Raw genomic sequence first — 27,593 nt, 5'->3', positions numbered from 1 at the left:
CCCCCTTGTGCTTTGTCCTCCTTGTTATGTCATGTTTGTGAGCTTGTGGGGCAGAGACTGTGGGCCACGTCTTCAGGTCTGTCAAAGCTGGAGACAGAGGTGGTCTCACCATCTTCCGAGCTCTTGGGAACAGGTCGGGAACCTGGCACAACTTCAATCCGCCTCAGGGCTGGCTGCTGTAACTGGCACCAGCTGGTATAGGCTCCTAGAAGCTTTATCCTGGTGGGAGTCACTGGAGAACTGTGCATTCCAGCCATCTTTGTCCCTTCCTGCAGCATGCCCCCTATGCTGGAGGTTGGAGACAGGAGGTGATGGCTATGCCAACTGGGCATTTCTTCAACCCGGGGGCATCTCCAGCTGCCCATTTCAGAAATCTTTAAGTTGTCCAGCAAGCACAGAGCAAAGGGGATTTAACACATTTTGCATGATATAAAATAATAACAAGGCACTGAGGGCTGTGTATAGCAGAATTACACACAGTGGATTGAGAGATTCCTCCTGTAAAATTTCCCGGACAAAAGGAAGGAGAGGAAAGTGATTGCCTCTCTTGCCCACAGGTACACTCTTTCGAATGATTTCTGAGCTAATGATCTTGCTTTCCAAGCTAAGTGTGAAAGAGGCAGGGCATGTGGTGGGGTGGGGAGTGGCAGCCCTCAGGAAATCGGTAAGATATTCCCATCGGATACTGGAGCAAAAAGCAGCGTGAAGCTGAAGGCTGTCTGTCGCCAATTAATCTGCCATCTCCATCTGCAGTAAGACGATCAGTCTCTGCCCGTCTGCGAAGAGATGCAGCCCATTAAAAGTCTCCCGGCAGGTAAAACTCAGAGCCTGGGTGAGCCATCCCCAGGATTTTATGAAGTTGATAGATCAGCTGGTGGCAATGTTGCTGGTCGTGTTTGAAATCAGAATGGGGCATCTCTCCCTCACCCAGTGATGGAAGCTATTTAACAGCCAGCTCTTTAGCACCCATTCCCTTCTTAAGGAGTGAGATGAAAATCTTGCTTAAATGCCCGGATATTTGTTTTTAAAAATGAACCTCCTGGTGTGTGTATTTAAAGATCAGGGAGAAATTCCATTAAGGGAGAATCACATCCAAAATATAATGTGGGGTTTTGCAAGGCTTAAAGGCGATCAACTAGCATCAAGAGGCTGCATTGTTTTTCAGGGAGCAAGCCTTTTTATCATGACTGAAGGGGAAAGCATGTGTCCTTGCGTAACCCCAGGCAGGCTCTAAGACACTGTACAGGGACGCCAGGCTCCTCTGGGGACTCACAAGCTGGTCACAGTCTTTCAAAGTTGGCCATTTTGAATTTCAAAAATGTGAGTGTCCAAAGTTGAGAGAGAAAAATGTCATCCCTTTGCCCTGCTCCTCCCGCTCTCTTCTCCAACAACTCCTCCCGCTCTCTTCTCCAGCAACTCCAGCCAAGTCATTCTGGTGGCAGATACTTCAACGATCATGTCGGGCAGTGACTGTGGAGTCAGAGGCCATGTCTACACTCCAAAGTTACGTCAACTGAAGTCGATGTAATTAAACTGCTGTTGAGTGACCACACCACGCTCCTTCTGTCGGTGGAGCGTGTCCACAGTAGGTGCTCTTGCGTTGACAGAGAGAGCAGTGTCCCATGGGTAGCTATCCCACTGTGCAACTCACCACCATCTGCTGCTGGGAGTTCTGGGAAGGGATCGCAGTGCCTAATGGGGTGGGCTCACCGTCCCGTGATGCAGTTTTCTGCGTCCCATCATTCTATGGGCTTCTGACTACCTTTTGTATTGCTTTTCAACAGCCCCTGTAAACTGTGTGCCTGCCGTCTCTGCCTGGAAGCACGGATCTTGCACTGCTCTCCAGTCTTGTGATGAGTGTTATGAACACAACATGACTGATCCTACAGTATTTCATGAGCTGCAAATCTGATGATGACACCGTGGTGTCTGCCCTGCTGTGCGCCATGGAAAGGAACAATTCCAGACTGCTGTTGGCATTCATGGAGCAGCCACACAGGGTGGACCATCAGTACTGGGCTCAGGAAACAAGCACTGAGTGGTGGGATCACATTGTGATGCAGGTAAGTGGCTGCAGGACTTTCAGATGCGCAAAGCCACCTTCCTGGACCTGTGTGCAGAGCTTGCCCCCCTCTTCTGGCGCAGGGACACCAAATTGAGAGCTGCCTTCCCAGTGGAGAAGCGAGTGGCGATCGCTGTGTGGAAGCTGGCAACTCCAGACTGCTACAGATCAATCGCAAATCAGTCTGGAGGTGGGAAGTCCACCGTGGGGGTTGCAGTCATGTACGTGTGCAGAGACATTAATCACCTCCTGCTACAAAGGACGGTGACTCTGGACAATGTGCAGGAAATAATGGGTGGCTTTGTGGCAATGGAATTCCCTAACTGCAGTGGGGTGATAGGTGGAACGCATATCCCCATTTTGGCCCTAGATCACCTTGTGATGGAGTACAGTAACTCCTCATTTAAAAGTCTTCTTGGTTAATGTTGTTTTGTTGTTACGTTGCTGATCAATTAGGGAACATGCGCGTTTAAAGTTGTGCAATGCTCCCTTCTAACATTGTTTGGCAGCTGCCTGCTTTGTCCACTGCTTGCAGGAAGAGCAGCCCTTTGGAGCTAGCTGGTGGGGGCTCGGAAGCAGGGTGGACTGGCAGCCCCCCCATCAGCTCCCCACTCCCCTAAGTTCCCTGTGCAGCAGCTGCTCAGCAGGCTATCAATTGCCGGCAGTTCAGCTGTCCCTCCCCGCACTGCCATGTGCTGCTCCTGCCCTCTGCCTTGGAGCTGCTCCCAGGTGTCTCCTGCTTGCTGTGCAAGTGGGGCTAAGAGGGGTGCTAATGTGAGGGTGTTCCCCTAGCCCCCGCTCCTGCCCCCCCGTTCCTTTACCCCATCTCCACAGAGCGGAGGGGACGGGACAGGGCTCAGGACCGAGCTGGCAGCAGCTGCTGTCTCAACTTGCTGATCTACTTAAGAAAGCAGTGTATTTAGAGTGGGGTCAGAGTACTTAAAGGGGCAATGCACGTCTCTCTCTCACACACACATGGTGTGTGTGTCTCTGTCTCTCTCTGCCATGCTTTCTCCCCTCCCTCCATTCATGCTGCCTTGTAGAGTGCGAGGCTACATTAACAACAATGTGTTAACCCTTGAGGGCTCAACCGAGTGCTAGTTCATCATTTAGCAGTAAGGCATTCCCTGGGAAGTGTCCCACCCTCTTCCACCCTCTGACTTCACCACCTCAATCAAGCTTCACAATCATCATTGCTGTGTACAGTATTAAATTGTTTGTTTAAAACTTATACTGCGTGTGTATATATATAGTCTTTTGTCTGGCAAAAAGAATTTCCCTGAAACCTAACCCCCTGCCATTTACATTGATTCTTATGGGGAAATTGGATTCACTTAACATCATTTCACTTAAAGTAGCATTTTTCAGGAACATAACTACAATGTTAAGCAAGGAATTACTGTACATCAAGAGAAAGGGCTATTTCTTTATGGTATTGCAGATGCTGGTGAATCACTGGGGTCGTTTCACTGATCTCAATGAGGAGTGGTGCATGACACAAAAATCTTAAGGAACACTGGCCTGTATAGAAAGCTGCAAGCAAGGACTTACTTTTCAGACCAGAAGATTATAACTGGGGATGTGTAAATGCCAGTTGTGATCCTGGGAGACCCAGCCGCTTGCTCCTGGGCTCATGAAGCCTTATATCGGAAACCTTAACAGAATCAAGGAGCGCTTCAACCACAGGCTCAGCAGGTGCAGAATGACCATTGAATGTGCCTTTGGCAGATTAAAGGGTCAGAGGTGCTGCCTTTTTGGCAGGTTAGACTTTAATGAGGAAAATATCCCCATGGTCAGAGCAGCCTGCTGTGCTCTACATAACATTTGTGAAGCTAAAGGGGAAAAGTTTCCGCAGGGATGCAGCATTGAGGTGGATTGGCTGGTGGCTGCTTTTGAGCAGCCAGATACCAGCGCTGTTCAATGGGCTCAAAAGGGTGCTGTTCGAATTAGGGGGGCTTTGAAGAAGCATTTTGATAATGAGCCCCAGTAATGTGCCTTTCTATAATACTTTGAGCCAGGCATTGCTTTCTTGTACTGTAGTCTGACCCTTGTAATGATTGCTGTGTGTTCATTCACTGTTTCTGCAAATACACTGATTGGCACTGTGTATAAATTTCAGCAGCAACCACTGTGATTTGTAGACAAATAAAAATTCATTTTCTTTCTATAAGTACATTTTTAATCATCAGCAATACAAAAATTTCTATTTTCTAAAAGGGACATGACACTTGAGCATTTTTTGAAGTGAGGCTCTCACAGCTGGGTGTATGTCCATCTGTCATTCTGAAACGTGTTCCTAGGGGTGGAATGCCTGGGGTACTGGGACAGCCTGGGAAGATGAGAGGAATGTGTGTGGGGAGTTTGGGGAAGGCATGGAAGGCAGTTCTGTATGAGCTACGGAGGGAGGTAAGCATGCATGTGTTCCACCTGCAGCACAATCAGGGAGCTCAGCATGTCTGTTTGGTCCTCCAGAAGCTGTATCATTTGCTCCTGCCCCTGTATCATCTGCTCCTGCCCCTGTTTCCTCTCCTGGCTATCCATTCTCAGTCTTTCATTTATAGTCTCTCTCCCTGCTCTCTGCTCGCTAACAGCTGCATCAGACAAATGTAACACCTCCCTGAACATGTCTTCCTTACTTTTCCTGGTTTGTCTCCTTATCACTCGGAGCCACTCAGCTGGTGTGCAGGAGGAAACCCTCAAGGGCACATCTGGAGAAGCTAAAGAAACAATAGACCGAGGCACTATTATGAGTGCACTCATAGCCTTGATTCAGAAAAGTTAGATAGATCACTTTCTCGCTCTCCCTTGGCAGACACACAGTGCGGTGAGAGCCCTAACCATGGTGAGTTTGGCCCAGGGGGGAAGGGCAAGATAAGAACATAAGAATGGTAATACTGGGTCAGACCAATGGTCCATCTAGCCCAGTATCCTGCTTCCTACAATGGCCAAGGGTGCTTCAGAGGGAATGAACAGAACAGCCAATCATCAAGTGATCCATCCCCTGTTGCCCATTCTTGGCTTCTGGCAAACAGAAGCTAGGTACACTTCAGAGCATGGCTTTGCATGAGAGATGAGAGAAAGGGTGGTGGTGGTGAGTTTCACAGGGATATCAATAGAAGTGCTCAGGGTCACTATTGTGAATACTGACACTGTTTTCCACAGGCGGGGGAGGGGGGTAATAGTAGCTGATATCATGCTCCTTAGGGTAACCAAGGATGAAAGGGTGTAACTCCTGCATGCGTGTGGCTACAGATTGGGTCCATATGCCGCTAGCCTGTGTGCTGCTATGATGCTTGCAGAGGTGATTGCTGATTGGCCTGGGGGAAGAAACAAGAAGGAGCCTTCAGCAGAGAATTGCAGAGTACCTCCAGGAAAGTTTCCTAGAGATCTCTACGGAGGACTTGCAGGACATCCCAGTGTGCATCAACAAACTTTTCTGCAGGGCCCCCTCTGCCTCATTGCACAGGGGAATAAGAAGCTGACACAAACAGTGCTGGTGCTGGTTATTTCTATCCCTCTTCTACCCTGGAACAACAACAACAACAAAAAGAAGAGCTCTACCTCATATCTCCCTGCAATATCAAAGCACAATGAGTACTTACTGTGGTCAAGCATGCCAGAGCTGGAGTGCTGGGACTGGCTAGAGCCCTCTGGACTTAAAAAAAAGGCCCTGGCTCGCCATACCATAGGCGTTGACTCCGTTGGTGCTCCGGGGTTGGAGCACTCACCGGAAAAAATTAGTGGGTGCTCTGCATCCACAGGCAGCCAAGCTCCTCCCGCCCCCGAGCACGCCCCGTCCCCGCTCCTCCACCTCCCTCCCTCCCAGCACTTCCTGCCTGGCTGCCACCAAACAGCTGTTTGATGGTGTGTTGGAAGGGAGGGGGAGGAGCGGAAATGTGGCACGCTCAGGGGAGGAGGCTGGGAAGAGGTGGGGCTGAGGCAGGAATTTAGGGAAGGAGTTGGAGTAGGGGCAGGGAGGGGTGGAGTTGGGGTGGGGCAGGGTGGGAGGGGGCAGGGCCTCATGGAAGGGGTAGAGTGGGGGCAGGGCTGGGGACAGAGGGGGGTTGAGCACCCACTGGTGGAAGCAGAAGTCGGCGCCTATGCACCATGTTACCGGATGTCCCTGCCTCCTGTCCCCCATCCTTCTCCAGCTCCACTTCCGCATCCACCACTTTGTCCGTGTGGTTCACCCCACTGGCTGCTGCCTCCAGTCCCCCCTTAGTATCCATGGGGCTCTTGGCGGTGGAGGTGGGGTCACCACTGAGGACGGCATGCAGCCTCTTGTAGAAGCGGCATGTCTGTGGCAACACACCAGACCGACAATTGGCCTCCATTACCTTCTGGTACCTCTGCCTCAGCTCCTTGATCTTAGCGCGGCACTGCTGTGTGTCCCTTTTGTGCCCCTTCTCCTGCATGACATGAGCAATCTGCTCACAAGGTATCAAAGTTCCTACAGCTGGAGCAGAGCTGTGACCGCACCGCCTCTTCTCCCCACAGACCCGGCAGATCCAACAATTTCGTTGTACTCCAGGCAGGAGCATGTTTGCTGCGGGGAGCCACCGTGGTCAGCTGGGAAGATGCTAGCTGAGCTCTCCACACCAAGCAAACAGGAAGAGCAATTTTAAAAATGGCAGATGATACAAAACGACTCAAGGTAAGTCCCAGGCAGACTGCGAAGAGCTACAAAAGGATCTCTCAAAACTGGGTGACTGGGCAACAAAATGGCAGATGAAATTCAATGTTGAAAAATGCAAAGTGATGCACATTGGAAAACATAATCCCAACTATACATATAAAATGATGGGGTCTAAATTAGCTGTTACCACTCAAGAAAGAGATCTTGGAGTCATTGTGGATACTTCTCTGAACACATCCACTCAATGGGCAGCGGCTGTCAAAAAAAGCAAACAGAATGTTGGGAATCATTAAGAAAGGGATAGATAATAAGACAGAAAATATCATCTTGCCTCTCTATAAATCCATGGTACACCCACATCTTGAATACTGCGTGCAGATGTGGTCACCACATCTCGAAAAATATATATTGGAATTGGAAAAGGTTTAGAAAAGGGCAACAAAAATGATTAGGGGTATGGAACGGCTTCTGTATGAGGAGAGATTGATAAGACTGGGACTTTTCAGCTTGGAAGAGATGACTAAGGGGGGATATGATAGAGGTCTATAAAATCATGACTGGTGTGGAGAAAGTAAATAAGGAAGTGTTATTTACTCTCTCATAATACAAGAACCAGGGGTCACCCCATGAAATTACAGGATAAAAACAAACAAAAGGAAGTATTTCTTCACACAACGCAGTCAGCCTGTGGAACTCTTTGCCAGAGGATGTTGTGAAGGCCAAGACTATAACAGGGTTAAAAAAAGAACTAGATAAATTCATGGAGGATAGGTCCCTCAATGGCTATTAACCAGGATGGACAGGGATGGTGTCCCTAGCCTCTGTTTGCCAGAAACCGGGAATGGGCTACAGGGGATGGATCACTAGATCTGTTCTGTTTATTCTCTCTGGGGCACCTGGCATTGGTCACTGTTAGAAAACAGGATACTCTGGGCTAGATGGACCTTTGGTGACCGGGGATGGCCGTTCTTATGTTTAAAGGAGGAGGGGCGCATGCTTGTGTACCTGGCTGCAGGGCAGCGGATTTTAAACTGGTAACCAGAGCGGTCATGATGGGTGTTTTGAGACACCTCCTAGAGGCCTCTGAGGGCAACATAAGCAACGCAGTGTCTACACTGATGTTACGTCGCTCTAACTTCATCGCAAAAAGCTCTCTGCATCTCATCCAGGTGGTTTCAATATGTCAGCATAGCAGAAGCGTTAAATCGGCAGAAGGAGCATTGCAGTATGTCACCTCCACTGTTTTGTTGACGAAAGCTGACTTTTGCTGACAAAACTGTGTACGGTGGACGTGGCCAGAGTGGCAGGCACACCTTGCTAACTCCAGCCAGGCTAAAAGGGCCCGCAGTGGCTCTCTCTCGTACACTTTCATTTGCGGGCGGAGGAACAAGACAAGGCGGTCTTTCAGGGAAATGCAAGGAACAGTAAAGTTTGGAGAGGAAGCATAGGCTGAGGTGTGTCTTCTGTTCTTATTTGAGATACCCGTTTGTGGGTACGTTTGGATTTTTGAATGGGCCTGTTTCTCTTCTCACGTACGCTGGGATTTATACTGATTTAATGCCAGTGACTTCACTGGAGTTACTCCCAGATGTGAGGGCTAGCTGGACCCATTGCAGTGTGTGCATATTCTATTGAGTGAGGGGGGGAAAGGGACAATCTTGCCTGCTTTACACCACGTTATGACAGTTAAGACTTCATAATTCCACACCCCAGCATTGGGCACCAACGTCAGTATCTCTGCCTTGCTATTCAGTTACATTCCTACTACAGGTTTCAGAGTAGCAGCCGTGTTAGTCTGTACGCGCAAAAAGAAAAGCCATAAGTACTCCTTTTCTTTATTCCTACTACAGCTGTTCAAAATCTTTCATGTCCCAACATTCCTTGTCAATTTTGGCTTTCATCCCTCTGTGCTTGAGGAGCCCCGTCTGTGAGGGCCGGATAACCCCACCTGCCTCTCAGGGAGTGGGGAGGCTCATTGTGAGTCATGGAGCTTACGACATTACGACAGCTTCGAAAATGCAATTAGACATTCCCTCGCCTTGTGCAAAAGATGATTAAAGGTGGTGGGAGATATAACATGGGAGGTGGTGTGGGATGTACAGCTGGGCAAATTAAATTAAACACTCCTGTTCTGTATTCAGTGTCTTGATACTGAGCCAGAGGTCTGGGTCACCTGTGTGCTGGGTCTAGCACTGCTCGAAGCAAGGCTCAGTTGAATCTGTGATCATTGAATCTGTGACCCTGCTAATGGAAATCTCTTTCTAGATAATCCTTAATACTGAACAGGAGACACCTCCGTGTGTTACGTTTCAGGCCGCAGCGACTCCAGGAGATGGTGTCCGCAATTAGGACTTGCAGCTGCCCCTGCCCAATCTCCAGGCAGCCCGTGGGCACAGCTGAGCCCCAGCCTGGCTCCTGATTGGCCAGCCGGATGGGCCAAGGCACTCAGCAAGCCTGCTCTCAAGCCCAACAGCAATAACTGATCTCTGGCTTCTCTGCTGTTGCTGTCGGTCCTGTGCCTGCCTTGTCCACAACCCTGCCCCTTCTCCAGCTCTACCGGCTGTGGTGCCAGACTCTTGGCTCGGGTAGCCGGCTTCCTGGTCCCCGTTCATGACAGGTGGTGTACCTACAGCTGCAGAGCCATGTGAGAGGACCGGCAGAGGTGTCATTTAGCTTGTACCCTTTTAAGTAGATGATAAGATTTGCAAATGTGAAAGGAGAAAACAGGGGCCTGCTCCGAAGCCCACCCAAGTTAGGAGGCATCTCGCCACAGACCTCAGTGGGCTTTGGATCAGGCCCTACTTGAATTCTGAAATAAATAGGTGCCAAGATGTCCCCTCTTCCTTCTCAGCCTCAGTCCCAGCGATGAGACTCGTGGCTTTCCGACTGACTGGCAATCTTGCTATATTTATGCATTTAATATACAGGGAGCGCGGCTGGCTGGCTCACACAGATTGTCAGTGGAGACTTCGAGGGTTCTGGTTCCCAACTAGCTCCAATCACTTTCAGTAGGAGTTAGGTCCTAGGTGCCGGTCTCCATTTGTAGGTGCCTAAATCCCTTAAAAAATCTGGCCCGATGTCTCTTTCCATCTATGAAGCATGTACAGGAGCACAGTTTGGGTGCCACATCCATACAATAAAATAATAATTATTAATAATAATCAACGCCCATGTGATCACACCAACGGAAATGGACAGGGGCCCATGAGTGCAAGTGCGGTCAGTATTTGCCCTTTTGTGCTATTTGGTGGAGACGACTCTTTTCTTTCTTAGGAGTCTGGTTCCTTAGCATAAGGAAACCACCCCTGCAGTCCAAATCCCAATGAATAGATTATTACTAGAAGGATTTGAAATATTTAGTGATTTTTTAACAGTCTGTAATTAAAAACACAACACACACATGCTTTCTGTATTAAAATCATCAGTTGTGTGCCTGTAGCGAAATATAATGGTTAAAAAAAGCAAACACTTAATAACTATAATGCTGCCTTAGGAGGCAACATGCTCTTGTTAAAAACTCACCGCTCCATTGTCATGAAGCATTTGTTATAGTATTAAATAATCTCCATTTCTTGCTGTTGGCAGCGGAAGAAAACACTGGAATATTAACAGGGAGAATTTTCGCCTATAGGATTCAATCAAGCGGCAGCCTGCTGTGTATTAAAACCCTGGAGAAGAAGTCTACTACTGCCCGCTCTGTCTGAAGTCATTCAAGCCCCTGAGTATGGTCCCCGGAAGGCTGTGTAATTTGCTGAGTGAGGACGGAGGAATAATGTGTATGTGTTTGCTGGGGCGGGGGAGGGGAATTGTGGGTAATCCCTTTGAAATGCCTTTGAAAATATGTGCCATTTAGTGCACTCTAAAAGTAGACAGCAAACTTGCTCTTCAGGAGATTGCCAGGAGCTGGGACTGGATGACGGGGGATGGATCTCTTGATAATTGCCCTGTTTTCTTCATTCCCTCTGAAGCACCTGGCTTCTACCTGAAGTCAGGGTACTGGCCTAGATGGACCATTAGTCTGACCCAGTATGGCCCTTCTTATGAGACTCTTGTAAGACTCATAAGTTGGCCTGGCTAGTATAACAGTACCCAGGGAAGTCCTTCCCTCCAGGCTGAATGCTGGTCGCAGGCATCCCACAGAAAATCCAGACACTTACATTATGCTTCCGAGCTAGGATTACTCAACAGTCAACAACTCTACTGTTGCTAATTAACAAGAAATTGATGGTGCTTGTGAAATTATTTTCTTACTCTCAAGTGTTTTTGAATGACTCCTAATTTTAATCAAGAGAGAATTAAATCTGGCCCCCAGTTTGCTAATGAATCTGAGGAGTTAAACTAAGAGTATCATGCTCCTTTGACTGTTTCACCTGCACTCTGCCCACTTTAATCTCATAGATTCCAAGGCCAGAAGGGACCACTGTGATCATCTAACCTGACCTCTTGTATAACACAGGCCACAGGATGTCCCAGAATAAATTCTTTTTTTGAATTCGGTTATATCTTTTACAAAAACATCCAGTCTTGATTTAAATCTTGCTAGTGATGGAGAACCTACCAGAACCCTTGATAGGCTGTTCCAGTTGTGATCTCCGCTGAGATCCACTGTGATCTCCACTTCAAACAGCCCCCATTTTTAAGTGATCGCGTGATCATGATCTAAATTGATTTGTGATGTGCAAAAAGGATATAGTCAGACCAGTAATATTTATATGCTTGATGCTTTAAGCAAGCCAGTTTCTCAAAGGTGAAAACAAACAAAACAAACAAACCCCTCCTGGTTCAGGAAGGAGGTGAAAGTGTGACAGAGTGCACTAGGCTCAGAGGCTCCTTGCTGGAGGCCTCAGGGTTCTGCCATACCCATCCCAAGAGAGCAGCAGTAGAGGAGTCCTCCAAACAGAGGACTGCAGGGAAGCAGCCAATCAGAGAGGCTGGAGGGAACACCCAATCAGGGCCCAGGAGGGCCATATAAAAGGAGCTGCAGAACCAGAGACACTCAGTTCTTTGCTGGAATTAGAGTAGGGCAGGTAATGCTCCTAGCTGGCTAAAGGGAACTGCAGCACCATGGACAGCTCAGTGCTGACAGGAACCTGGGCAGCAAGGAAGAACTCCTGGCTGAATGCAGGGCCTGAACTTAGGTGAGCCCTGAGGTAAGGGCAAAGCTTTGGTCAGGGCTGGGGCCATGCGGATGTGGCCCAGGAAACTGAAAGCAGTGTAGTTAAAGGGCCATGGTGGCTGCTATTCTTAGGATCCCTGGCCTGGGACCCCCCCTACAGGCCACTGGGGAACTGGCCTACAGTCAGACAGTGATAAACCCCTAGAAGAGGGACTAAACTGCTAAGAAGCCCAGCTGGAACAGACCAAGAAGGCAAAACTATTGTCTCCAAGGCAGAAGATCTGGGGGTATGGCCCAATAGCAGAGCCGGGACTGTCTAAAGAGTGCAGACACCGGAACAGAAGAGAGGTATGCTTGTGAGAGGTTGGTGTGACACTGTTACAGAAAGCTCAGTTAAAATAACAGCAAATGAGGAAGCTGATAGTGACGAGTACAAATCTGCAGCTAGGAAATGCAGGCAATTGACAATGGAAGCTAAAGGTATCAGTGTAAAATCTACGGCCAGCAGATTTAAAGACGACAAGAAAGAATTCTTTAATTATATCAGAAGCAAACAAAATTCTAGCAATGATATAGGCCTGACACTAGACAAGGATGGTAAAATTGTCAATCATGATGTAGAAGGGGCAGAAGTATTCAACAAATAATTCTGTTCTGTATTTGAAAATAAATTAGATTATGTATTCATTAATGATAATACTTTCTATTCCATCTGTAACTAGGAGGATGTTAAACAGCAACAATTGAAGTTAAATATTTTAAAATCTACAGTATTGGATAACTTGCACCAAAGAGTATTAAGAGAATTGGCTGAGAGCTCTCTGAACCACTAGAGTCCAACACTAGTCAATATCTTTATCAATGACTGGGAAGAAAATATAAAAGCATTGCTTGTAAAACTTGCAGATGAGACACAAACTAGTGGATTGATGAATAATGGTGGGACAGGTGAGGAATCGAGGCTGACCAGGATCACTTGGTTAAGCAGGGGAAGGGGTGCTTGTTTGAACAAAGTCATGCATCTAGGAACAGAACATAGGTGCTGGAACTGATGGGGAATCCTGGAATGCAGTGACCCTGAAAAGGACTTGGGGGGTAATGGTGGATAACCAAGTGAACACGATCTCCCAGTGCTGTAACTAAGAGGGTAAACCCAATCCTCAGACGTACAAGCAGGGGAATAGCTAGTAGCAAGAGAAAGTGGTGTTACCTCTGAATCCAGCATTAATGAAACCATTACTGGAATACTGTGTCCAGTTCTGGTGTCAGCACTTCAAAAAGGGTGTTGGAAAAGGCTGAGAAAAGATCTACAAGAATGAGTCAAGATTACATGCTGTGACAGGTTGGTCACAGAGACCCCTTGGGACTGCCACCTGATGTGCTGAGACTACCTCTGAGCCCGTTTTCCCTGCCAGCTTGGGACTTCAGTGCCCTGCCTTGTTGTGCCAGACAAGCTAGCCTGCTACAAACACAGACCAGGTCTGAACCATGTTCCCCAAAAGCCGCAGACTTAACTGAAAATGGCTTGGAAAGTGTTCCTGTCTCTAGCACCCAGACACCCAGCTCCCAATGGGATTCAAACCCCAAATAAACCCGTTTTACTCTGTATAAAGCTTTTACAGGGTAAATTCATAAATTGTTCGCCCTCTATAACACTGATAGAGAGATATGCGCAGCTGTTTGCTTCCCCAGGTATTAACTACGTGCTCTGGGTTAATAAGCAAAAAGTGATTTTATTAAATATAAAAAGTAGGATTTAAGTGGTTCCAAGTAATAAGAGACAGAACGAAGTAAGTTACCAAGGAAAATAAAATAAAACACTCAAGTCTAAGCCTAATACAGTATGAAACTAAATGCAGGCAAACCTCACCCTCAGAGATGTTCCAATAAGCTTCCTTGACAGACCAGACTTCCTCATAATCTAGGTCTCACACCCCAGTAGTTAATGTCCTTTCTTTCAGGCATCCCTTTTGGGGGGAGAGGCTATCTTTTGAGCCAGCTGAAGACAAAATGAATGGGCTTCCAGGGCCTCTCTTGTGGGTGGAAACCCCTTTGTTCTCCTGTGTAAAATCCCCTCAACAAGATGGAGTTTGCAGTCACCTGGGCAAGTCACATGTCTATGAATGATTCAGCTTTTTGCAAGCTGACGCCATTGTTTACATGTTAGTTTGAACGTTCCCAGGAGAGCTCAGATGTGGACTGACGTGTCCCAAAGTCCATTGCCAGTTAAGTGTTTCTTCATACGACTATTCTCAGTAAGTGTCCATTCTCAAGAAGCTTACCAAATGCTTCGCTGAGGCTACTTAGAATCAAACAAATACATAGCCAATATTCATAACTTCAAATACAAAGATGATACACACACACAAACAGCATAATCATAGAATATCAGGATTGGAAGGGACCTCAGGAGGTCATCTAGTCCAACCCCCTGCTCAAAGCAGGACCAATCCCCAATTTTTGCCCCAGATCCCTAAATGGCCCCCTCAAGGATTGAACTCACAACCCTGGGTTTAGCAGGCCAATGCTCAAACCACTGAGCTATCCCTCCCCCCAAATCAAAAAATCATAACCAGCAAACTACAACCTTCCCATAGATACCCCACTTGGCCTCCTCTGTATAAGAACTGGTGCAACCATAGGACCCTGGTTGCAACAATGATCTATACTGTCACAGTTTATGTCAATAACATCACTCATGCCTTATAATGAGACTTAAGGAACTCAATCTATTTAGTTTTATTAGAGAAAGTTAACAGGTGACTTGGTCACAATCTGACAGGTACCTTCATGGGAAAGACTTCTGGCCATAGATGGCTCTTCCATCTATCAGAACAAGGTATCACGTGAGCCAAGGCATGGAAGAGAATACAAAGGTGTTTGAGGAGAATAAGACTGATGATTAATAAAGGCTGGCATTGCTAGGTAGCCATCCATGGCCTGTTACCCAATACGTCATGATAGGTATGGGCCTTAAAAGTGAAGACAAGGAGCCAATGAAGGGATGCAAAAATGGGGGTGATGTGGTTGGAGCAATGAGCCAGGAAAAGTTTTGCAGCAGCGTTTTGAATGGATGTAAGAGGGATGCGATGGGATTCGCAAGGCGAGAGAGGAGGAAATGAGAAGTTGAGGGCTTGGATGTGCTGCCAGGAGGAAAAGCCAGCCTATCTTGGAGATGTTATACAGGAAGAAGTAGCGAGATTTGGACATTGCCTGTTGACTAGGGCAGAGTCCAAGGGAAGGTTACAGGCCTGAGTGACAGGGAGAGTGGTGTTGTCCAGAGTGATGAGGAAAGGAGGGCAGACGGGCAAGGCATGGGAGGAAACATGAAGAGATCTGTTTTGGCCTGGCTAGGCTTAGGTTGGTGGCTTGACACGGGATGAGGAGATGTTAGAAAACTTAGCTGGGATGGAAGGAGACAGACTACAGCATTCTCCTTCACATAGCCTAAAGCTGCTCTGTAGTATTGCTGGCCACATTCGATTGGTTGCCACATCCTACCCCAGAGATGGCTGCATTGCAGCTGTGGGTGAACTTGTTCTAAATAGCTTGTCATCCTGTGAAACACCTAGAGGCTGGCAAAGCATACAGCATATGTGCCATGCAGCTGAGTGACAGTTGCTGTAGGAACCATGACTGAATTTTCAGATCAGAGAATTGCTAGAAATGTTGTTGTGCGCTTTGAAGTCGAAACAAGACACCTGAACAAACGGAGTACATTTGTGGTACAGAGTCTAGCTCCAGATATGGCTCTAATGATTGGTTGAGCACGAGCCATGTAATTCTGAGGCAGTTTTGCAAATTCTTTCCCAAGCCAAAACCACGCATTACCAATATGCTGTTCTGATATGGAAGACTTCTGGAAATTAGTGCATCCCTGCCTGGGCAGAGAGAAAGCAGCTGGAATCTGGGAGTTAGGTGTAAGAATCTTCCCAGACAGTTACAGTCTGCCCATAATATTTACGACTTAAATAATGGGCTGGATCCTCAGATGATGTACATTGGCTTAGCTCTACAGGAAATAATGGAATTATGGCCATTGCCACCTGATGAGAATCTGGCTCAGTGCCTGAGTTAGTGTCAGACATGTGCTAAACCAGGCTGAACAGGTCATTCAGCAAAGACATACCTCTTATACAAAAGCCTTTTCCCCTCTCTGATATCTTGCTGGCAATTCCAGTTTGTTTGATGCTGGAATGTCTTCAACCTCTCTATCTGTCCTAGGCATGTATAAGGCACCTATGGTCTTGGGATTCAAGTGCCAAAGCATGATCAGTAATACAGCATTCTGTGACATCCCAGATAGCAGGAGTCTCTTAGCAACCCTTGATATCTTGTGATGTCAAAGCAGGATGAATTCTGGGATAATTTCAGTGTACCTGTGATGTGTCAGGGAAAATAACTTTGAATGCGCAAAAGGAGAAATATTTATTAAAGGTAAGGACAATGTATTTCTGTACTACAGTCCAGTAAATAGAGAAATTCAGCGCATAAATGGGCATAGGGCAATATTCATTTCATCTTTGCATTTCAACCCTAAATGCATCATTGTGAGAAGAACAAATATGATTCTTAACTCCTGGTTCTGTTCTCACCCAAGTCTGTGCTCACAGCTGCAGAAGATACCAGGATTTGTTTAGGTCATTTGGGTAGGGAAGTGAGTTTTTCTTTCATTCATTATTCTAGTAATGGGAGGGTAATTATCCATTCACCCGTTAAGAAGGGAAACAACCTATCTGTGGGAGTGGATGGGGCACTTCACTGATACAATCTCGGAATCTCTAAGCAAAACTGCAATCAAATAATCCATGTCATTACCATACCCTCTGCCTACATGCCGCTGAGATGAACCGCGTGTCACGCCTTTGGCTGAAACCGTCTGTAGAAGAAAGGGCTGAAAGAGAATGAGAGGCCTCTAGAGATATTGCATTTCCTTGAGTATGGCTGGCGTGTCTGATAAAAGTTGTCTGCAATCTATAATGCATTGTGTAATGTAGTTGTAATGTTCCCGGGAGTCAAAGAGCTATAAAGTAATTTTTTTAATTGGCTGGGGCTGGAGGTGAAATACTACTGCAAGAGGTGTTTCCATGCTCCACAACGTGAATCTGCAAGGAAACAAGCCTGTACTGCACCTGCACCCGTTGTTCTTTACATCTCTGCTGTCTTGTATTCAAATGAGACAATCCAAGCTCCTCCTTCTAGCTGTAGCATCTTCCTCTGAGAAGCAGCAGATGGCAGGGCCCAGCACTTGTTTCATTCCAGTGAAGACTGTTGTGGCATCCTCCGGAACTAAAGCAGGGTGTGTTGCCCACGCGTTCGCTGTGTCTAGCGGCTGTGTCTGTGGCCTCTTAGACCAAGCGCAATGAAAAGATTACAGCTGGAAACGAGAGTCAGTTCTATTGCCGGACATTTCATTCGATTGGAACTTCTCTATTACAGTGCTATGATAGTAACACGTGTGTTCAGCTCGAAAGATTGTACTTACGGATGACTGGGCGTGCTCCGACTCAGCTTTTGTGTAATCCATGTGGGAAGTATCTATGGATAATGTCCAAAGGCTCAGCCAACCTCAGGGCCCTGTTGTGCCCTATAGGCCATGTTTAAAAACATGTAAGATAGTCTCTGCTCCGGAGAACTCACCATCTAGATAGACAAGAGGGACAGATTTAATATCCCCATTTTACGGATAGGGGAAATGAGACACAGAGATCAAAGATAAAATTCTCTAATGCACTTATGACTTGGGCTCCTAAGTTCCATTGAAAGTCAATAGCACATAGGTTCCTAAGTCACTTAAGCACTTGTGAAAACTTTACCCTAAAATGACTTGCCCAAGATCACTGAGGAAGTCTTTGGCAAAGCCAGGAGTTTATTGCAAAACTTCGAGTCTCGACCACAAGATTTTCTTTCCTATCGAACAGATGGCCCTGCTAGTAGATAAAATCCACCAAACTGGTATTATATACTCATCATGTATTGGAAGCAGTAGCTTGTGAGGGCAGGTCAAGAGGCCAGTGACGCTGTATCTCTATGCCAAAGAGTCTGTGAGAGATCGTTGCAATGTGAATACGCAAGGAGCACTCACAGAAAACTCAAAGCTCAGAGGTTCATCTAAAATGTCGGGTACATAAATTCACCTAGCCCTAGAGAAGAGCATGTCTAATGACTAGAGAGATCCCTTAGGCTTGAAATAAGTCAGTAGGGAAACTACATAAGGATTTCTTCCATTACATTAGACGGTGGTTATTTCTTTCATCCTCTTTATTTCAGGTAGTTGCTGAAGGTAGAGCAGAATGCTATGGTTTGCCACCAGAATTTGGGCTGGGACCCAGTTCTGATAACACTACAGCAGGCCATGCAAGAAGTATTTGAGGTGTACTCCTTTGGAAGAAGCATACCTTTTGAAGTCCTCTCTTCATAATCTGCAAGTTGGGTCTGTCTAGGACAGAGGTGGGCAAACTATGGCCCCGCGGGCCACATCTGGCCCATGGGACCATCCTGCCCGGCCCCTGAGCTCCCGGCCAGGGAAGCTAGCCCCCAGCCCTGCAGCCTCAGATTTGGTCCATTGCTTCTGCCGGGCAGCGCAGTGGCGTGCCTGCAAAATCCTGCTGCTCTGAGCAGCATGGTAAGGGAGCGGGGAGTGGGGGGGGGAGGTGGATAAGGGGCAGGGAGTCCCGGGGGGTAGTCAGGAGACAGGGTGCAGAGATTCTGGGTGGGGTCAGTCAGGGGACGGGGAACGCGGGGGTTGGATAGGTGTGGAAGTCCCGGGGGGCCTGTCAGGGGGTGGGGATGTGGATAGGGGTCAGTCAGTCAGGGTACAGGGAGCAGGGGGGGTTGGATAGGGGGTGGGGTCCCAGGGGGGGCGGTTAGGGATGGGGGTTCCCGGGAGGGGGCAGTCAGGGGACAAGGAGTGGGGGGGTTTGGATGGGTCAGGGGTTCTGGGGGGGGGAAGAATCAGGAGGGGGCAGATAGGGGACGGGGGCCAGGCTGTTTGGGGAGGCACAGCCTTCCCTACCCAGTCCCCCATACAGTTTTGCAACCCCGATGTGGCCCTCAGGCCAAAAAGTTTGCCCACCCCTGGTCTAGGAGGTCACTCTTTGAAAAGAGTCTGGGATAACCACCTTTGTACAAGTCGGGATGACTTGTTTAGCTTCTGAGCATGCCGAATGTGAGCCTGAGAAAATTCTGTCTGGTCCTGCTCCCACTGAAATGAATGGCAAAATCTGACCCCACTGGGAATTGGCTTAGATCTGAGCACTCGTGCCATTCAATATTCGGTCTTTCTTCCAATTAGCCAATGTGTAGTGGCCCTTAGTACATGTTGCACCAGTGTGCTGACCGAGATGTTTGGTTAGTACAATAGATCCTCCATCTCCTAGGTGATGGGTGAGCTACTTCAGAGAACATAAGGCTGGAGTCTGCCAGCTTGGCTCATATTGAGTAGCACCTGACTCTGCAGGTGGACTCACTGACCTCAGGGGGGTTGCTCATGAAGTATACCACTGCTCAACGCAAGGGTGGCAGAATGTGGTCCATAATGGCTGTTGTGTTTGACTGGTCATTGGTGCATTAGCATCTCCTTTGGAAGGTGCTTGGGGTTACCTTGGTTAACAACTCTGGGTTAGCTCTTGGATTGACTTAGGTACCATTATGGAGAATTAAGACCAATTCCTCACCTATTCTGCTCAACCACTTTTCACAATTTTGGCTCATGTTTGGCGATTTTTCCCAAAGCTCCTATGTAGAGGTGGAGGTCCTGTTGGAAAACTCAAGGAGACTTTTGAAATCCCCACCCTTTCTCTGCCCACGGGTAGTAAATGACTATACTGCTGGAAGATAACCTAAGGCTTAGGTAGAATGGCAGCAGACAAGGGTTCTGGCACACCCAGGTGAAAGCCACCCATCAGCAATGCATTTAGTGCTAATAACAAACTCCATCAGGTCATTTCTTTGTGGGGGAGGGATTTGGGATGGTGAAATGATTCTGCTTCTCAAGTCACTCTGAAGACCAAGCATTTCTGACATAATGCACCTGCTGGCAAAGGCAAAATGAGAGGAGATCCTGCTTGAGGCAGCATCTAAGCCAATCCATTGCAACAAGAAACCATTGATCCTGGCTGCCACTCCCTCCCCTTGGAAGAACCGGATCCAACTCCCATTAAAATCAATGGGAGTCTAATCAGACCCTTACTGAGTTGGCTGAGGATTCACTTTCTGCACAGGAATGCCTGGGTGATGTAAAGGTGGTGTAGCTGACTCTGTACCGCCTCCCACAGCGTAGGGAGCATATCAGAGGTGGACAGCTGATGGTGCTGCAAGCCTGGGCTTCTAGAACAGCTTGTTGGGGCTGCTCCAGCCAGTGCTAGTGGGAGCAGCCCTGATGTCACTTATTCCCACCCCACCAGATGCACTGAGCACAGCTCTGGATCTGGCTCAGGGACGTTACTGGCAAAGTATTTATCCATTCACGTATAGGTACTGCTCATTGCTAGCAAAACTTACATCATGCATTGTGATGGACTCCTAAAACCATGCTATCTGCGTGAACTGTGCAATGGAAGAGTTCTTGGTTTTTAAAAGGAGAATAATAGGTTTGTTTTCAGAAATGAATTAATAAAAGTGTATAACAAACAGCATTAGCTAGAGGTTTCAAGGGTAGATAATGAATAAAGAAAAATGGACCAACTAGTTTATTCTAAGGTGGAAATTATATAGAGCAGTTCATAGCTAAAGACTTCTTTTTGGAAATCTGTTTCAAAGCTTATGGATAAACTGAGTAAAAGGCAAAAATCCCCAAACCCACCACTTATCTGACTTCTTCTTCTAGTCTAGTGCAAATATTTGTTGCTACCATAGTAACCAAATTAGCTAAAAATAAAAAGCTTTCCCATACATGTCAAACCACAACCAGCTTTCGCTGCCATACAACATAACTGACCTAAAATCTATAATTATTGAACAATGTTCAGTGTCACAGTAATTGCTTGGGGAACACTGTCTCTAGGCTAGAGGTCCTGAACAACTTTAATAGTCAATCCGCTTGCCTTTATTCTTTTGATATTAATGTCGTTAACATGATAATTAGGTACTTAATGTGGCTGTTTAACATCTGCTTCGATGAGTTATGTTGTTGAATGAAGACTTTTTTCCAGGAAATCTTATTTCCCATTATTTCAGAATAATACATTGCTAGTCCGAGACCCTGCCTGGTGAGTTATTTTAATGAAGTTTTGGCTGTGCCATGAACGTCTCCCTCCTCCCCGCCCCCCAGATCTGGCAGTGTGCCTCAGTCTTGCTTTTGCACACTCAGTCTCACTTGAGCAGAAGCTGATAATCGTATCAGATCACATATTGGCTATGAGGTGATCAAAGGCTTAAATGCCGTTTCCTGCTGTGAGAGGGTTGCTGGCCCCTTTAAGGGAAGTCCGGACCCAGGCTAGACAACCACAGTCCCTGAAGACAGGGCTGTGCAACCCGCAAGCCCAACGGAAGAGACTTTATTGCAAGTTTACTTGTATTTAGTAATGTGGAACCCCAGCAGGGGAATTTTGTTTTAAACCCTTTTGGACCGTGTGGAGTTCTTAAGGGGCCCTGAGAGAAGAGAAACTGAGGCAGGGAGTGCTTGCCTCATCACAGTAGGTCAGCGTGCAACATCCACTCAGTTGTAACAACATGTATCCATGCTGTGTGTGCACTGTTGGAAACAACTGCATGTTACCAGTGTGAGCTTCTCCGTGTGCTTGACATGGAGTGTCTCCATTTAGGGTGAATGGCGGGGGCAGAGGTGTTCCCTAGTTGCAGGAAGTGAAATCTAAGTCTAGCACCAAACTTCCAGTGGCATCTTCACACATGCTGTCATTTGACACATTAGCTGGAGCGCTGAGTTACTGCCAGCTATCTTGGAGCATTTCCTAATGGTGCATGGGAACGTGGCAAAGTGACAGATGGCCTGTTCAGGGAGGCCCAATGTGCAGTTCAGTGTTTTGCTGATGGAGATAGCAGGCTTGGTTGATTTAACAGTCCATAAGCATATGGGCTTGTTTATTGGGTCAACAGCTTCCTAACTGAAGAAACAGGAAGGTGGACCTGGTCCAGTAGTATTGAACAGGCCTTGATTTCTCTTGGCAGCTGTCTGTTTGAAGGAAAAGTGAAGAGTTCTGTGATAGGCCAGTACTGGGGCGGAATCAGTACTGTCGAGCACAGGGTCGAAGTCAGAATTGGAATCACTAGCTTCAATACTCAGCAAACCCCGATGCAAATAGGATATTTTGGTGCGTGAGGACGGGCAAGCCCATTGGTATGCAGTGACACCCGCAGGGGAATTAATGAGGCAATGAAAGTGAGGAGACTATAGCTTACCTTTCTTGCACACATTTTTCCAGCGCTGACAGCCTGCTTCTAATTAAGGCTCTCCCCTTTGGCTGACAAAGCCCCATTTTTCATCCTGCTTGATAGAAGACCACTGCCAAATTGGAAAAGGGTGTTGAGAGGAACCGATCTCCTTTTCAGATTAATAGCTGGGGTAATAGAAGAAGCCAGCCTGGACTTCTGGCTACGCAGTGTCGGTGGGAAGATGGGCCCAAAGACAGGAGGTGACCTATGTTATCAACATGAGTGGGTGGGAGCTGAGCAATTTGTATTTGAAATACTAGCTATTTCCTGGTATTTCAATAAAAGGCCTTTTCAAAGGAAGTGGGAAGAATTCTCTGGCACCGTCCCTTGCAGAGTGGAGTTAATGACTGTGAACCTAGTGAGATGCCAGCCCAGCCTAGCCCTCGCAAGCCTGGTCAATTCAGACATTCGGATAGCAGGTGCTGAAGCAGACGAGCAGCCTGCACAGTGAGAGGCAGAGAGCAAATGCCTTCAGGGAGTCCAGGTCTGACCATCTGAAGCATCTTTCTGGTGGTTCAAGAATGAATTAAGCTACCAGCGCCTGGGACATGTTCTCCCAGAAGGTTCACTTGGCCAGCCCTGAGACCAGCATAATCCATACAGGAAGAGGAGGTGAAGGCCAGTGCCAGAGCAAAAAGAAGCAGGTTAAGCTCTACCATTAGTGCAAATGGCAATGGGTTTGTTACCAGTGATGCATTGAGCCTCTATTCTTTCTCCTCTGAGCAGGAAAAGCTGATTGCAGGGAGGACCTGTGTGGAAAAGTCACAGGTGGCTTATCTTCCCCCAGCAAGGAATAGGAGGTAGTGGAGTAGACTAGAAATCACCTTTGAATTATGTGAAATAGGGAAGTTTTACTACGGGCAAGGCCTAGTTCTATGGTCTCTATTGAGGCAAAGCTCCTCTGGACACTGGAGGGTTATGGCCAGAGCTGTGCCAGAAAGGAGGAGGAGGAGGAGTGCCTCCCTAGGTCTCTCAATACCCGTGGGGTGCCCCATTGGCTTCAGTCCACCCATGTGCAGCTCACTTCGGGATCGGGACTTAACCGTGAGAGCACGTCTCTAATAGGAGATCACGCATGCGTATCCCCCCAGATTTTCCTGCTGCCGTTGGCTCTGGAAGCTATGGCAACGTTTCCTGATGACACTCAGGACACAGAGATCTGCATCAGAGGGTACCAATCTGGATGATCAGTCAGAGCACACCAAGAGGGAAGGGAACAAATATCAGAGCGATGATCCATCCAACGTGGGCTCAGATGCTATCGTTTGTACATTCTCAGAACTGTCCGGTGACTAATCGTGGCAGCCTCCAGCATGTCTGGCTTAGTAATAATATGGAGAGAAACCGAGTCTTGTCCATTAGGCAATTTGTGATTTATCCTTTAGCTTGACTTTGTGGCTTCTAAACAGGGAGACGCTTTCTCTTCTGCACCAGGACTAATGAAGTTCTTTGCTATATGTTACCCAAAATGCTAAGCGGAGGCACTTGCTGAAGCAGGGAGGACAGCACTTTGGCTCCGTGTAGCTAGGTAAAAATCTTGACTCCTTTGCTTCGTCAAAGGAAATGTGACAGAAGGGGAGCAAGCGTCGCCTCGCTCTGGGCTGCTATTCGTAGGCATGGGTGTGTGTGTGGGCAGAGTACATTTTGTACAGAGGAAGCTGGAGCAAAATGCATGAATGATCAAGATACAGCAGCCAAAAGGAGACAAAATAATGGTGGGGCCTAATTTCCATAAAGCACAGGGCACATCCAAACTATGGGCCTGTCAGAGGTGCTGAGCGTCCACCAGCTCCCACTGACTTTAGAGTTGAGGGTGTGGAGCACTTCTTAATACTAGGCCTTCTCTAGCTTGAGTGTGGATGTATTATTTCTGCTACTGGTCTCTGAGCCCCAGCCTGCTGTTGCCTTGGAACCCCGGCTTGATCGTCTGCTGCGAGGCTCGCTTACATTCAGTACAATACGCCTGCTTTTGTGCCAGGGGACTGACTGCTCATTGCCACGCCTCTGATGCCTTTGATTAGCCACAGCTAGGCGGCTCCCGGTGGCAGACAGCTGCCAGGAAATAGCTTGGACTCTCTGGGACTCGAGCTGGAGATGAAACGGCTGTTGTTCCTACCCACCTCCTCTCCCCCAGGAGAAGGTTACTTGAAAAAGGAGACTCAAACTTGCCTGCATGTCATGCCTCTCAGTAGGAGCTTCTGCCACACAGCTCCATTCAGTGGCTGGGTAACACTCCATGTAGGAACGTAAAGAACTGGAGTGTCCCTTCCATGCTGGGGACACTGCAAAGATTTGGAGGAAAAGAGATGCTTACATCTCCTTCTCAGCATTGCTCGTATTCACTCACCACTAAAGGGCCTCCCATAACACTCCACTTCCCCTGCCTGCGTGCGCATCCACCAGATTCTGGTGAGGGGAAAGAATGCTGCTTCCATTAGAGCTCAGGTCACAGCCATGGAAATGGCCCAACCTTGTGCTCTTTGCAATGAGAGTCCTGGAGGTTCCTTCTTTCCCAGATGAAAGAGGGACAAACAAAGCAAGGACCCTGATTCTCATCATCTAGCCCTAAAGCAAAACGAGGTTGCATAATGTCACTGACTTTATTCACATCGAGTGCTTGAGATGAATCAAAGAAACAGAAGACGGCATTACGATGAATGGAAAATGAGTGAACAGCAGATGAATCAGTCCTGTTCGCTGATTTCAGAAGAAGGTCTGATGAAGTTAGTGGAGATCATGTATGAATATGATCCAGAGTTGAATGTGGTCAAAACAAAAAATATGGTGTGCAGTAAATCTGACAGCCATACACCAAGTGAAAAATTATTGCTACCTAGGAAGCCTGATTCCAGAAGATGGAAGATCAGATGCTGAAATCAGCATCAGAGTGGCAAGAGCAAAAGAGATCATAAATGATCTGGAAAAAGGGGTAAACAGTGAGGTGGCAAAATGTGCAGATGAGAGTCTCAATTATCTTTAGTAATTTTGTATCTGTTCATAGGTATCAAAGTTCCTACAGCTGGAGCAGAGCTCAGGTCACAGCCATGGAAATGGCCCAACCTTGTGCTCTTTGCAATGAGAGTCCTGGAGGTTCCTTCTTTCCCAGATGAAAGAGGGACAAACAAAGCAAGGACCCTGATTCTCATCATCTAGCCCTAAAGCAAAACGAGGTTGCATAATGTCACTGACTTTATTCACATCGAGTGCTTGAGATGAATCAAAGAAACAGAAGACGGCATTACGATGAATGGAAAATGAGTGAACAGCAGATGAATCAGTCCTGTTCGCTGATTTCAGAAGAAGGTCTGATGAAGTTAGTGGAGATCATGTATGAATATGATCCAGAGTTGAATGTGGTCAAAACAAAAAATATGGTGTGCAGTAAATCTGACAGCCATACACCAAGTGAAAAATTATTGCTACCTAGGAAGCCTGATTCCAGAAGATGGAAGATCAGATGCTGAAATCAGCATCAGAGTGGCAAGAGCAAAAGAGATCATAAATGATCTGGAAAAAGGGGTAAACAGTGAGGTGGCAAAATGTGCAGATGAGAGTCTCAATTATCTTTAGTAATTTTGTATCTGTTCATAGGTATCAAAGTTCCTACAGCTGGAGCAGAGCTGTGACCGCACCGCCTCTTCTCCCCACAGACCCGGCAGATCCAACAACTTCGTTGTACTCCAAGCAGGAGCGTGTTTGCTGCGGGGAGCTGCCATGGTCAGCTGGGAAGATGCTAGGTGAGCTCTCCACACCAAGCAAACAGGAAGAGCAATTTTAAAAATGGCAGATGATACAAAACGACTCAAGGTAAGTCCCAGGCAGACTGCGAAGAGCTACAAAAGGATCTCTCAAAACTGGGTGACTGGGCAACAAAATGGCAGATGAAATTCAATGTTGATAAATGCAAAGTGATGCACATTGGAAAACATAATCCCAACTATACATGTAAAATGATGGGGTCTAAATTAGCTGTTACCACCCAAGAAAGAGATCTTGGAGTCATTGTGGGTAGTTCTCTGAACACATCCACTCAATGTGCAGCGGCTTTCAAAAAAGTGAACAGAATGTTGGGAATCATTAAGAAAGGGATAGATAGATAATAAGACAGAAAATATCATCTTGCCTCTATATAAATCCATGGTACGCCCACACCTTGAATACTGTGTGCAGATGTGGTCACCACATCTCGAAAAATATATATTGGAAAAGGTTCAGAAAAGGGCAACAAAAAGATAGCATATGACTGTACAAAATGGACGACCAGAGTTGCAAATCTCTAGTCAGAGATGCCACATAAGAAAAAAGGGGAGCGGCTGGCAAGGCAGCAGGGATAAACTGGTCAAAGAAATGGATTGTGGGCCTGAGTCTGTTACACAAAGAACCTTTTTATGCCTGCCTGGCAACATAAAGGCGCTGTAAAAACGATCCCTGTCCATCTATCTATGGTACTGACACGGCTTCCATTACCATAGTATCTGAGCACCTCACAATCTTTGTATTTACTGTCACACCACCCCTGTGAGGTAGGGCAGGGTTATTTGCCCCATGTTACAGAGAGAACTGACTCTGAATGAGTTGCCCAAGGTCACACTGGAAGTCTGTGGCAGATGAGGGGATTCAACTCAGCTCTCCAGCATCCCAGGCTTGGGCCCTAACCCCTGGGTCATCTTTCCTCCTTGCTATATTACAGGTCTGCTTGGCAGGAGCATCAACCTTCCCAACACTCCAGTGCTTGCCCTTGCCCTTGCCCTAAGCCCTTGCCAATGCATTTAATGTCCTAGATGGCCTTTATTTAACCCCCTCAGTGCCTTTTAATGCCCCCCAGTGATCCTGAAACGTGCCAACAAGCAGCTCATCAGCTGTGTTTGTAACTCCACTGTTTTACTATAGGTCATAGGCCCTGGCTTACCGTGGGCATCCACTGGGCTATTTTCAGGGACCATCCTAAGCCAGCAGATTTCCTGACAACCCCAGGAAGTGTATTAGAAAGAGCCTTTATAAGTAAGACATGAGCTAGCTGTGTGTCTCCTGTGAGGCCTCTGGCCAGTTCCCCGAGGAACGTCTGTCAGGCAGTGTTCTTGCTAGCTGCATGCTTAGCTTGCATTAATTAGTGCAGGAATGTTGTTAAGAGCACTATTGAAGTGCGTTGCACAGGCTGAGCATCTCGCTGGGTTTGGAGGTGAGTTATGCTCGCTACGTGACAAAGGATAAAAGGAGTGTGCTAATGGAAATCTGACACATTTACGGCAGGGAGAAACCAGCCCTTTAAAATGTATTCGCCCCACGGTACAAAATCTGCATTTCAGCTGCCTTGCTAGACCCATTAGGTCAAGAGCACAGGTTAGTATCTGAGGTTGCAGCATTTTGGGTTTGGCTCAGAGTGAGCA

The 27,593-nt window shown here is 47.3% G+C and overlaps 1 long non-coding RNA gene across 1 annotated transcript; it reads left to right on the top strand.

Moving 5' to 3' along the window:
- Positions 1-1,832: 1,832 nt before the first annotated feature.
- LOC141990236 (uncharacterized) lies at positions 1,833-25,958 on the top strand. Its single transcript, XR_012640113.1, has 3 exons — positions 1,833-2,063; positions 6,560-6,716; positions 25,798-25,958. It is a non-coding gene; the product is annotated as an uncharacterized LOC141990236 (long non-coding RNA).
- The last annotated feature ends 1,635 nt before the right edge of the window (positions 25,959-27,593 follow it).

Source organism: Natator depressus, chromosome 6 (assembly GCF_965152275.1).
Source record: "Natator depressus isolate rNatDep1 chromosome 6, rNatDep2.hap1, whole genome shotgun sequence".
In the NCBI taxonomy this organism is placed as follows: domain Eukaryota; kingdom Metazoa; phylum Chordata; order Testudines; family Cheloniidae; genus Natator; species Natator depressus.
This window is presented reverse-complemented; position numbering and strand designations above follow the sequence as displayed.